The following is a 12,369-nucleotide window of genomic DNA, read 5'->3' on the forward strand; positions in this document are numbered from 1 at the left end:
TGAAGAGATCTCTAGTCTTTCCCATTCTGTTGTTTTCCTCTATTTCTTTGCATTGATCGCTGAGGAAGGCTTTCTTATCTCTTCTTGCTATTCTTTGGAACTCTGCATTCAGATGCTTATCTTTCCTTTTCTCCTCTGCTTTTGCTTCTCAGTAAATTATTAAAGCAGGACAAATGTAGTACCTGTGGCTGCCTTCTGCAGGGGCCTGGCACGTGCCCCAGCATGCTCAGGTGTGGTCGTCTTCTTAAATTGAGCATGTGCTTCGGAATTTTAAAAATCAGAGCTCCTTGGTCTTGGCGAGTTTATAACGTGATACAGCACAATGTGTGTAACAAAGAGTGATTTACAGGGCAGGATGCTGTGTGCTGCAGGGTGAGGGCCAGCCCCCTAAATCCGCATATCTTCCCACGTCTCCAGGGAAGCCCTTAATGCTGAGCTTAGCAGCAGAGGAGGTTGCAAGAGGAAGCTGCTGCGTGTTATGGGAAAATGTTGCAGCATGAATATACAACAAAAGAAGTCTTCCCAGACAACTCCTTCAGTGACTGGCGGAAGGTACTCTCTACGTAGCCACGGCCTCGGCCTGTCAGACGCTGGCTCACCTTCCCCTCTCTGCTGCCCCTACAGGGGCTGGCAGAGCCAGGCTTGGGAAAGGGAGGTTGTGGGGGGCCCAGAGGGGCATTTTCTGTTCTCAGGAAACAGAAATACTTGTTGGGAAGCTCTTTGAAGATAAGGTGCTGGGTGGGTCTGTGCACACCTGCACCCGCCTTGGCTCTGCCTGTGGACTGTGCGCCTGGGCCCTTCCGGCTGCTCCAGGCCAGACCCTGGGGCCACTTGTGTGCCTTTTCTGGCTGCTGGGCACCTGGGTGCTTCACAGGGCACTCTGGGGCCGTGCACCCCTTCTCCACAGGTACCTAGGGGATGGCTGGGCCACGGGCTCTGTGTGTGTGTGTGGCTGAATTAGGGGCTGCCAAGCACGTGCGTGTTCTCACCACTTGTGGGGTGGCAGGCCGCCTACACTCATAGTGCGTGAAGGGCCCATCAGTGCTGTGCAGTCCACACGGTAGCTGGTGGGGACCGTTCTTCAGATGCAGCCGCATGGCCCAACTCAGGGCCACTGGGGGGAAGCTCTGGCACCTCAGCTCACACGCCTGGGCAGCTACCTGAAGGGGCTCTCTTGGGGGAGGGACAGTTTGCAGAGGCTGCTGCTCAGGGTGGCCTTGGTTTCTCCTGCTTCTGGGGCGTCACAATTCCCTGTGGAGTGGGACCCCCGCCACAGAGGGGGAGGGTCCCTGCTGCCTGTGTGACCCTTGCCTGCGTTAGCTGATGGGAGTATATGGTTTCATTAGGAAATGACAGCAGAAGAGAGGAAGGTCGTCAAGCACCTGGACAGGTGTGACTTCACGGAGACCCGTAGACACTCTGCGGACAGGACTGCTTCCCAGAAGGCTCTGTCCGGGGGCAGAAGCAGGTCAGGCTGCCCCGGGGCTCAGTCCAGCTTGGGCTTCTGGGGTCTCATGTGGGAGGCAGCTGGTGGTACAGAAAACGACCCCTCCTCTCACAAAAAATGCTCCTGAGGGAGTTTTCTAGATGAGCCCCAAGAGAGAGTGGTGAAGGGGACTTTGATTCCGCTCTGTTATTCTCAGCTGATTTTGAGCTATGTGCCCCTAACCTGGACGTATTTAAGAAGTGCTGTGTCTACCTGGAGCACGTGGAGCAGCGACCCTGCCATGAGGACCAGTGGGCCGGTGCTTCCCACTCGCGGTGGCAGCGGGCCGTCACGGCCGCGCCCTGTGCTGGGCCTGCTCCCTCGCTAGGCTGCCCAGGCTGCTGCGGCAGTGAAGGGGCTCTGACTAGTCCTGCTCACGTGGCAAGCATCCTGTCTCTTCACCACTAAAGCTGACACGGTGTTATATTAATGCAGAAGCTCAAAGAAGAGGAGGAAAAACTTCAGCAAGAGTTTGGCTACTGTATCTTAGATGGGCACCGCGAGAAGATTGGCAGTTTCAAGACTGAGCCCCTGGTCAGTCCGAGGCTGGGGCGACCACCCCAAGATGGAGAGGCTGAAGAGGAGGGTCCTGCTGGAGGACGTGGTCGTCAACTGCAGCAGGTGCCTGTGGCCCCGCCGCTCACCTGGGAGGGGGCTTCCCCGGTGGCTCAGCTGGTAAAGAATCCTCCTGCAATGTAGGAGACCCCGGTTTGATTCCTGGGTTGGGAAGATCCGGTGGAGAAGGGATAGGCTACCCACTCCAGGATTCTTGGGCTTCTCTGGTGGCTCAGATAGTAAAGAATCCGCCTGCAATGCAGGAGACCTGGGTTCAGTCCCTGGGTTGGGAAGATCCCCTGGAGAACGGAAAGGCCACCCACTCCAGTATTCTGGCCTGGAGAACTCCAGGGACTGAATAGTCCATGTGGTCACAAAGAGTCAGACAGGACTGAGCAACTCTCACTTTCTCACCTGGGAGGGGGCCCAACGCAGGGTGTCCCACCATCACTCCAGGCTCCGTGGGGTGGACTGGAGGGCACCTTCCCTGCAGAGGAACGTGTCCACAGCAGCCCGGGTCCTGTTTGCTGATCCAGCCCTCGTCACCCTGCCCCATGCTTGAGACTTTACTCCACTGGGAGTGCACATCTGTGTACTTTGAACAGTTTTCCATGGTTCAAGTGGTGACAGGCGCGCAGGAGCTCCTGTCCTGCTGCTGCGGAGGTCACAGCCGAGCCGGGCCGGCAGGTGCACCCTGGGAGCCCAGGCCTGTCAGGAGTGCACGGCCGCCTGTGACCCTTGCAGCTGCCACGGCTCGCAACACACGGGGTTCACCCTCGGGGCAGCTCTGAAGGAACCTGTCACGGGCAGGAGCTGAGGGCCAGGGGTGGTGGCACAAGGGCACGGCTTGGGTGATGAGACGGCTCTGAGACAGACTTAGCACTAGCGGTGCTCACGGCCGTGGGAGATGAATGCGTCTGGCTGGTGTGTCGGGGTCCTGATCGTTGGATTTGGGTTGCTCTCCTTCTGCAGGGACTCTGCAGTACCCGAGCCCCCAGCTGGCCCCCGGTGGAAGGAGGTCGGGTGTGTCCGCACAGTCATGAGGCTGGCGGCATGGACGGAGAACGTGCAGAACCTCATCAAGTACGTCACGCTGAACCCTGGCTCCAAGCTGAAGGTGCGCCGGGTGTGACCTTGCTTTCCCTGGCCTAGCTGGGCCACTTAGGCAGGGAGTCCCTGAGATCGTAGGCGTTAACTGGCCAGTTTTGGAATCACAGTGTGTCCAGTGGCCATTGGTCTTAAAAAATAAGGAATTTAAGTTTATGCCGTCTTTAACTGAGTTTGGAGTCTGCTTGCCTGCCCTGAGTGGAGCAGGTTAAGAGGGGGCCCAGGAGGAGAGTCAGCAGTTCCCTGTTTGAAGGGGGCTCCTTGCTCCCTTTTTTAGGAGGAGAGAGACTGGGGGAAGTACGAGGTGGCTCAGCACTTGAAAGGGGTTGTGGGCGAGATCCGTTCCCAGTACCGGACTGCCTAGATGTCTCTAGAGATGAGGGCAAGACAGTACGTTGTGGCCCTTTACTTCATCGACAAGGTGCGGGTGGTCCCGAGCCTCCCCTGGACTTCTCATGGTGCTCTGGTCGGTGGCAAAGGCTGGGTTAGATGGATGGGGGTGGACAGCGGGCCTTCTGTGTTCTGAGCCAGTGCCCTGGGCCGGTGGAGGGGTGGGCGTGTGCCCATCTGTGTGTGTGTCCCCAAGGGCACGTGCGCCATGCCTTGATGGGGGTCCGCCCAGCTGGCGCTGCTGGCTGGGAACGGGGAGGAGGGCGGCGGACATGGTGGCTGCTGCTCCCTCCACGTGGAGCATTTCCAGCTGCACCCAGAGGCCAGTGGCTCTCCCGACCTCGTAAATGGGTCTGGAGGCTGGAATCGGGCTGTGAGCGGCGAAGCCCTTCCTGGCAGCCATGCCTTCGTGCGTACACAAGGGCAGAGGGCGAGGGCTGGGCCCTCTCCTCAGGCACTGACCGGGTCAGGGGACGCGGGCCGTCCTGGTCACTCAGGAGCTTGCTGCCAGGTGTCCAGCCCTGTGGGACACACGCAGTGCGGGGCTGGCTGGAGACACAGGAGGAGGGTGTTCATGCTCGCTCAGGATGGGGAGGGAAGCGAGGGTGAAGGGGATGGGGCCAAGTGGCCATGGACGTCCCTGGGCACCCTGTGTCGTCAGACGAGTGTGACTGTGGACGTGGGGCCACCTGCGGACGTGTGGGGACAGGGGTGGCGCCAGCCTGGCTAGGGCAGCCTTGCCACGCAGCGTGCAACCCCACAAGGCTCTGCCTGCTCCGGGAGAAGCCGGGACCCGTCGCACAGATGTCCATCTGGGGCCCTCATTTGACTCTGCTCATCCTCAGGAGGCTCCTCCTGCCTGGGGATGAGGGCGCCTCGGTAACGGCGTCTTTCCTCCACTGCACGTATACCGGAACCTGCAGCTGTTCACGGACAACAAAGGCCCTGGGAGGAGCTCTTTGACAGGCTGACCATAAGCGGTGCTGATGGGGTGACCCAACGGCTGGTCTGACGAGGGGGCGAGCGTGAGCACTGGCCGGCACCTTCTCTTGCTCACAAAGGCCGAGGGCCCTCCGTCTGACTGGCGGCTCTGTCCCACCCGGGAGCCGGCACAGGGCCCGGGAGGAGCGCTGTGAGATTGTCCCCAAGGAAGCGACATGCTGAGCCCCACCCTCCCCCCACCTTCAGACTGCCAGCCTGAACAGGCACCTGCAGGACCCAAGGGATGGCCTGACGGCCAGGGTGCTCCGGACCTACAACACCAGCATCATGCTGCAGGGGCAGCTGCAAGCGCTGCCCTGAGGTGAGCAGCTGTCTGTGTGGGGACAGGGCGCCTGCTCGTGTGCTGGTGCCTGGCTGCTGGGCTGGTAGGAGAGCCGTGTGGTCAGTGGCTGAGGTGGAGTGTAGCTGGCTTGGCCAGAGGGAATGGGTCAGGGGCCCCAGACCGAGCCCCCCCCAGTCCCCCTGCCCGGTCTCCCGTCCGCTCCCCCGCTGAGTCGGGCTCGCATGGCCCCCTGGGGTGTGGGAACCCTCTTCCTGCTGCCTCCGCCCCTGCTGCCCCACCGTCCAAGTGCTCTGGCCTCTCTGGGCCCCTCATCCCAACTCTCATGGAGGTGGGGTCTGGAGAGGCCCCTGCTGTGAGGCCTTCGGCCCAGGTCCTTCTGAGTCCCACCTGCAAGGCCCTGGTAGGGGGCGGGCTCCCTGGGCACACGCTCACTTGGGTGGTCCTGGCTGCCACTTCCTGACCGCCGTTTTCCAGCTGAAGACAGCATAGCTGCCGAACTTCTGTCTTACAATGAAGCAAACCGGGGTGTGCCTTTCTCTGCAGCCATCAGCGCACAACGCCCAAGACCTTTGACAAGTCAGTGCAGATGCTTCAGTCCCAGGTGCGCGGGGAGCACCGCGGAGGGCCTCTGAGGGTGGCCGTGCAGCCCCCAGCTGCCCTGGGGCTGTGTGGCCCTCGGAGGTGCTCAGGACACTCAGGGCCGCCAGTAGGGGAGAGCTGGCTCGGTGGGGGCCAGACGCTGCCTGTGCAGCCCAGTGGTATGGAAGGGCCTCTGGTCCAGGAAGGAGGTCAGTGGAGCAGGGGCCGGGTCTGGGGGAGCTGCCTGTGTGTCTGGGGCCCCTTGGCCTCACCCTGTCACCTGGCCACAGAGTGACTGATCAGGCGAGTGCTCTGGCACCCTGACTGGGCGGATGGGCACCCTTTCAGGGCGTGGGGCCAACAGGCTATGGACGCTGGTCTCTGGGGTGGACCAGGTGGGGCAAGAGTGGCCCCGACTGGGCCCCTGTTCCCCTGGAGATAGAGGCGAAGGAGCAGCAGGTGGCCGAGGCCAAGACAGAGCTGCAGGAGGCATGGGCTGACCACACATCCCGAGGGGACAGCAGGTCCCCCCTGCCCCCTACAACCTGAGTCAGGCTGAACCTTCTTTTCCCTTCCCAGTTCCCTGGTGGTCTTTTCTGGTCATACTTGGTGATTTAGCACACACTACACTTGTGCCTAGAGGTACAGAAGCGCAGAAGTGCAGGGGAGAAGCGCCGGGCTGCGTGGTCCTGTCCTTCAGAGGCTCGTTCACAGGGTTCTGAGGTGCAGCCACCTCAGACAGCCCCCAGCCCCTGGCCCGGTGTTGGGGAGACACCGGTCTTGGAGGGGCTTGGGAAGCTGTCCTTTCTCTGCTCCCTGCTCGTCTGTGACCATTTGTGAAGAGTTGGTGGAGTTAATTCTTCTTCAGCTACTCGGTAGAGTTCACCAGGAGAAGGCAATGGCACCCCACTCCAGTGTTCTTGGCTGGAAAATCCCATGGATGGAGGAGCCTGGTAGGCTGCAGTCCATGGGGTCGCTAAGAGTCAGACATGACTGAGTGACTTCAATTTCACGCGTTGGAGAAGGAAATGGCAACCCACTCCAGTGTTCTTGCCTGGAGAATCCCAGGGACGGGGGAGCCTGGTGGGCTGCGTCTATGGGGTCACACAGAATTGGACACAACTGAAGCGACTTAGCAGCAGCAGCAGCAGCAGCAGCAGCAGAGTTCACGAGTGAAGGCCTCCGGGCTCAGGCCGTTCTTTGTGGGCAGTTTTAAATCACCAGGTGGTGGCTTTGCCTGTGACCCTCTTGGGTCGGTGCTTGGTGGCATCCCCCAGGAGCCAGCCCGCCCCGCTGGGCCCTGCCGCCTGTGGTTCCTGTCCGTGCCCTTGTTTCTGGCGGCGCCCCTTCTGTCCCACCGCCTTGGCTGCTTTATAGCACGAAGGTGTCCGCAGGTGCGCAGGGCCCTCGCAGGCACGGGGTGCGAGTGAGCGCCAGCTGGTGGGCCGGAGGGTGTCCTGCTCAGGGCGCTCGCAGGCATGGGGTGCGAGTGAGTGCCAGCTGGTGGGCCGGGGGTGTCCTGCTCAGTGGAAAGCGAGGCTCTTTGGGCAGCTGCTGGCAGACCTCGTGTCTTCCACGACACCCGTGTACCCCGCCCACCAGCCCTCTTGGTGGCATCAGCGGCTGCCTGTTGGCCTCCGGCAGCTGCCACATGGCGCGTCTGGGTCTGCAGCCCACCCCATCCACAGCCTGGGACAGGCACTGTCTTGGGTCCCACGGCAGCATCTGATGGGGCCGCCTGGGCCTTGGTGGGGGTGTTCCCCACGCGCGGTCCTTCCGCATGGGTCCGGGTGGATTTGGGCCTGAGTCCCTGGGACAAGGCCCGGGGTTGAAGTGCGTGTGGGTATTGCGTGTCTGCCCCGCACCATCTGCGGGGCGCTGCGTGCACGGCTCAGGACGGGCCTGTGGGGGTGAGAGCTGCCTCCTGCTTCGATGCATCAGCTCTTCTCTAAGGTGGTGGGAGTAGGCACTGAGCCACTCACAGACATTTGACCCTGTCCTCTGCCCCCTTTTCTGTGTGCTTCTGGCCTTTGTGTGCTTTGTACTTCACTTCCTGTGCCATCAGGCCTGGATGGACGGTCCCCACTCTGTCCTGAGGGTGGTCTTCCTGAGTCCCAGTCTCGTGGGGCTCACCCTGGAGACGGTGGAGGGCCTGGGGCACAGCGAGCCCTCCCCCAACACTGGGCTCGTAGGGCCCTGAGCAGAGTGGGGCGATGCCAGCGCGGGGGCCGGTCCCTCCCCCTTCTGCTAGCTTCCTGGAGAAGAAGCTGGAGGAGCAGCTGCTGAGAGTGAGCACGCAGACAAGGAGGAGAGTAAGCAGGTGGCCCTGGGCACCTCCAAGCTCAACTACCTAGACCCCCGGGTCGGTGTCACCTGGTGCGTGACCTGGAGGAGGGACTGGACCCCCGAGTGGCCCCAGTTCAGTCCCCAGGGCCCTGGGGTCAGCGCAGGTCTTTCCTGTGACGGGACCTGACTGGCTGGAGTGTCTGATGCCAAACCTGGTCATCGGTCCTCTCTGAGGGCTCTGGGGCTGTGGAAGGACCCTGAGCTGTCCCACCCACAAGGGTGTGGTGGCTGGGTTGCCCGTGTGCCCCGTGAGTGTTTCCCAGGTGCTGTACTTGGAGGCCACCTGGGCTGCCCCGGGTACACTGTGCCCCCCCCATCCCGGTCCCTCAGCCCCCGATGGCCGTGCCAGGAGCAGGTCAGGTAGCCTGGCGTCCTGGCCTCCGTGCCTGGCCCCCGAGAACCCCCTCTCCTCTGGGCAAGTGTAAGAAGTTTGAGGTGCCTGTGGAGAAGGTCTATAAGACCCAGAGGGAGAAATTCACCTGGGCGCTTCACATGGTGGGCGAAGACTTTGAGTTCTAGAGTACCTCCCCTGCCTCGCTGGGACTGACTTTGTAGTTTTTTTCCACCATTAAAGCCTATTGGGGAGTTTTGTACAATGAAGTGTTTTCTGCGTCATCACACAGGAGGTGGCGGACGCCCGGCCATTTTGCTCTGAAGAGTCCCCCCCTCCCGGCAGGCGCCCCTGACTTGGCTGTCCCACGTGTGGCCTGTCCCCCCAACTCCCACACTCTGTCCCAGCACCGGGTAGGGACACTCCCCCACCCCCGGCACCTCTTCACCTGAATAGACGGGAGGGTAGCCGAGTGCCATCCCAGCCTGTCTCTCCCTGGCGGGTGGGTGGGTCCATGTGCCCCCGAGCGAGCAGCCGAGGTCCCCGCAGCTGGAGGCACGGAGTCTGTGCCCTCAGGGCCCAGTCTCGGCAGAGTTGGGGAGATCCGGGTCTGTGGGGCCCAGGGGCGCGTGACCTGTGGGGCGTCCTGCCGGGGCCAGTCAGCTGTCTGCCTGAGGCTCCGGGAGCTGTAGGCGGGTCGTCTTACAGTACCAGGTAGGGCAGGTGCTCTTCTTTTAGCTCGTAGGTCTCTGTCTCAAGAGGCCCCCTCCTCTGCACCCAGGCCCACTGAAGCTCAGAGGAGCCTGTGGCTGGGGCCCCCGGTGCTGTCGGGGGCATCCTGTGGGAGGAAAGCAGGGATCCTGGCTGCAGGCTCGAGGGAGAACTCAGTTCCAGGTCTGGAGCTCCTCCTCGTCCCTGGCGCTTTCCCTGCCCTGGCCTCTGTCTGCAGTGGTTTCCATTTCTTGGGCTACCCCCACCCCCTTCCCGTCTCCTGAAAAGTGTCTTAACCCTGTGGACTATACAGTCCATGGAATTCTCCAGGCCAGAATACTGGAGTGGACAGCCTTTCCCTTCTTCAGGGGATCTTCCCAACCCAGGGATTGAACCCAGGTCTCCCGCTTTGCAGGCGGATTCTTAACCAGGTGAGCCACCAGGGACACCCAAGAATCCTGGAGTGGGTGGCCCATCCCTTCTCTGGTGATCTTCCTGGCCCAGGAATTGAACCGGGGTCTTCTGCATTGCAGGCGGATTCTTTACCAACTAAGCTCTCAGGGAAGCCCTAGTAATAAGTTCTGTCTCCTGGAACCCCCACCCTGGACCCCTCCTCCCACTGCTTCCCATCTCCCCTCCCTGCCCCTGTGTCTGGGATCTTGTTTTTGTAGCCTCCTGCAAAAAACTTCATCAACAGCAGGGAAAAAAAGAGCGTGAGTCTGCCCGTCTGGAGACACTGTGGCCGTGCCCTGGACTCCTGACTATGTGTGTGAGCCTGCAGGTGGGGAAGCGCCACCAGCTGCGGCTGTCAGAGAGCTGCGCGGCTGTCCCTGGCCTCCGGGCGCTGCAGAGGCTCCGTGCAGTCTGCTCACCAACGCTTTCTTCTCTCCACGCCGAGTCTCGGTGTGTCTTCCTCTGCTGCTTGTGGCGGGCACTGGGAGCTGCTGTAGCCTTGGTGTTTCGTGTCTCTCGGTTCTGAGGAAAAAGTGAGGTCGTTTCCCTGGTAACTTCATTCCCGCTGTCTCGGTTTCTCCGCCCGTCTCCCTTCCTGCACGCTGTTACTCAGTCGTGTCCGACCCTTTGCAACCCCATGGCAGACTGTAGCTTGCCAGGCTCCTCTGTTCATGGAATTTTCCAGGCAAGAACACTGGAATGGGCTGCCATTTCCTTCTCCATGGGATCTTCCTGACCCAGGGATTGAACCCATGACTTCTGCGTGTGGCAGATTCTTTACCACTGGCCACCTGGGAAGCCCGGCCTCCAGGACTCCTGTTAATCTTTCTATCTTATCCAGCTCCTTGTCTTTTCATTCTTTTAAAAGGATTTTCTTAACTTTATCTCTCAACCTCTCAATCTTCTTTGTTCTTAATTTTGGTTACCACATGTAGTTTCTAAGATTTGTTTTCTTTTCAACTGTTCCTTTAAAAATACTGCTCTGTTCTCTTTTGGCGGGGGTTAGGGGGGTGCTGCACTGCATGAGATGCAGGATCTTAGTTCCCTGGGCAGGAATCAAACCTGTGCCCCCTGCAGGGGAGTCCTCACCACTGGGCCTCCAGGGCAGCCCCATACTGTTCTCGTTCAGTGGACACAGTTCCTTACTTATCTCCTTAGAGTACTGACTCCTGCTTTGCTCACCTTTTCTACACTTCTTGCACTCTCCGTTTCTTTTGCATTTGCAGACGCTCCCTTCTCTTTGCTTTGACTTTGTATGCGCATTGAGAACCTCCTCAGTCACTGGTGCTGGTCGTCCACCCGTGGAGACGTGGAGACGAGGCAGGTGTTCTGAGCACAGGGGCCTTGCGGCCTCTGGAGCAGCTGAGTGCGGTTGCCCATGAGGTTGGTGCTGATGGCAAGACTTTGTCTTTTGTCTGAGACGGTTCCTGTTCTCCAGTGAGAACCCTGCACACCTGCTGTCTCCAACCCCAGAGCCCTTCCAGCATTTCACACAGCAAATGGGTGGGCATCTCGCCTCCAGAGGCCCCTCGGTGGACCCCTGCCTCTGCCTACCGTGTCTTCACAGGTGCTGCTGTTCTGGGTTACAGGCTCCTCCCACCAACCTTCCTGTTTCAACTGGATGTTGATCTTGTCAGGTTTACTGTGATTATGAACCTTTTTGGGTGGTTTCTGCCATCTTGCTCTCATCAATCAGTTTTATCTTCAGATCTTTCTTCTATTTATTTTTCAGTTGATATAGTAAGTTTTTGTTCATTTTAAGTTGCATTTTTTCTTTGATTGGAAACGTATACACTGTTTATATTTAGTAATTACATTAAGCTACTCTAAGAGTATTTAAAGTCTAAAGTGTGTTACAGCTCTTCCCAACAGAGGCGGCTTTTAGGGCCTGAAGGTCCCTTTGGCCCCCGTGCTCTTGTGAAGGGCCCAGTGTGCGTCCTCACACAGTGTGGCTTTTCAGTTACATCAGCCATTCATCTGGTATTCAAGGTCATCATTTGGAAATCATTGTCCTTCTTTCTCTAGTAGGAACTTTATTTTGAAGTCCTTCCAGTCAAAACTGCTTAATAATGAACTCAGAGGTTTTACTTACCTTATACATGCTTTCTCCTTATCTAAAAAAATAGTTTTGCTGGGAGCCAGTTCTAGGTGGACAGGTGTCCTCTCAGTGCACTGAGGACACGGCCCACTGTCTCCTGCCTCTTCCTGTTGTCTTGAGCAGTGGGCTGATGGTGTGACTGAGTGCTGGCAATGGAGTCTTTCTCTGGCTCCTCAAGGTCTTCATCTTGTTGGCCTGTGCTTTCATTGAGTTGTGTCCAGGTGTGGGTCTCTCTCTGTTCACTCTGCTTCATGTTGTTAAACTCCCTGAGTCTGTGAACTTGTTTAAAGTGCAGAGTCGCGTTCCTGTGATGGTGCACGGGGGCACCGGAAGTCCTGGAAGCCCATCCAAGTGGTCGGGCACTCCAGTGTCAGCTGCAGGCTGGCACGACATGCTGGCTATTGTCTTCGTGCTCAGCCACTCAGTCGTGTCCAACTCTTTGCGACCCCATGGCAGACTGTAGTTCACTTGGCTCCTCTGTCCACGGAATTCTTCAGGGAAGAATACTGGAGTGGGTTGCCATTTCCTTCTCCAGGGGATCTTCCCAACCCAGAGATTGAACCCACATCTCCTGCTGGCAGGTGGACTCTTCACCATTGCGCCACCTGGCAAACCCCTGGCTGTTGTCTACTTGGGCTTAAACATTGAAGGTGATGATTCTGGGTCTTGAGAATGGCTGGAACTTCCAGGATATAGACAACAATTTCAACATTCTCTCCTTTAATGGAAGCTTCCTGATGGCAGAGACTGACTGAGGGGGGAAACTGGGTCTTGTTCTGGTGGGCGGGGCCATGCTCAGTAAATCTTTAATCCAATTTTCTGTTGATGGGTTGGCCCTGTGCTTCCTCCCTGTTATTTGACCTGGGGCCAAACTATGGTGGGGGTAAGGAAGATAATGGCGACCCCTTCAAAAGGTCCCACGCACACATTGTTATACTCAGTGCCCCCAACCCTGAAGCAGGCCACCGCCGACCCACACCTCCACCGGAGACTCCTGGATACTCATGGGCAAGTCTGAGTCAGTCTCC

This window comes from Ovis canadensis, chromosome 9 (assembly GCF_042477335.2).
Source record: "Ovis canadensis isolate MfBH-ARS-UI-01 breed Bighorn chromosome 9, ARS-UI_OviCan_v2, whole genome shotgun sequence".
NCBI lineage: Eukaryota > Metazoa > Chordata > Mammalia > Artiodactyla > Bovidae > Ovis > Ovis canadensis.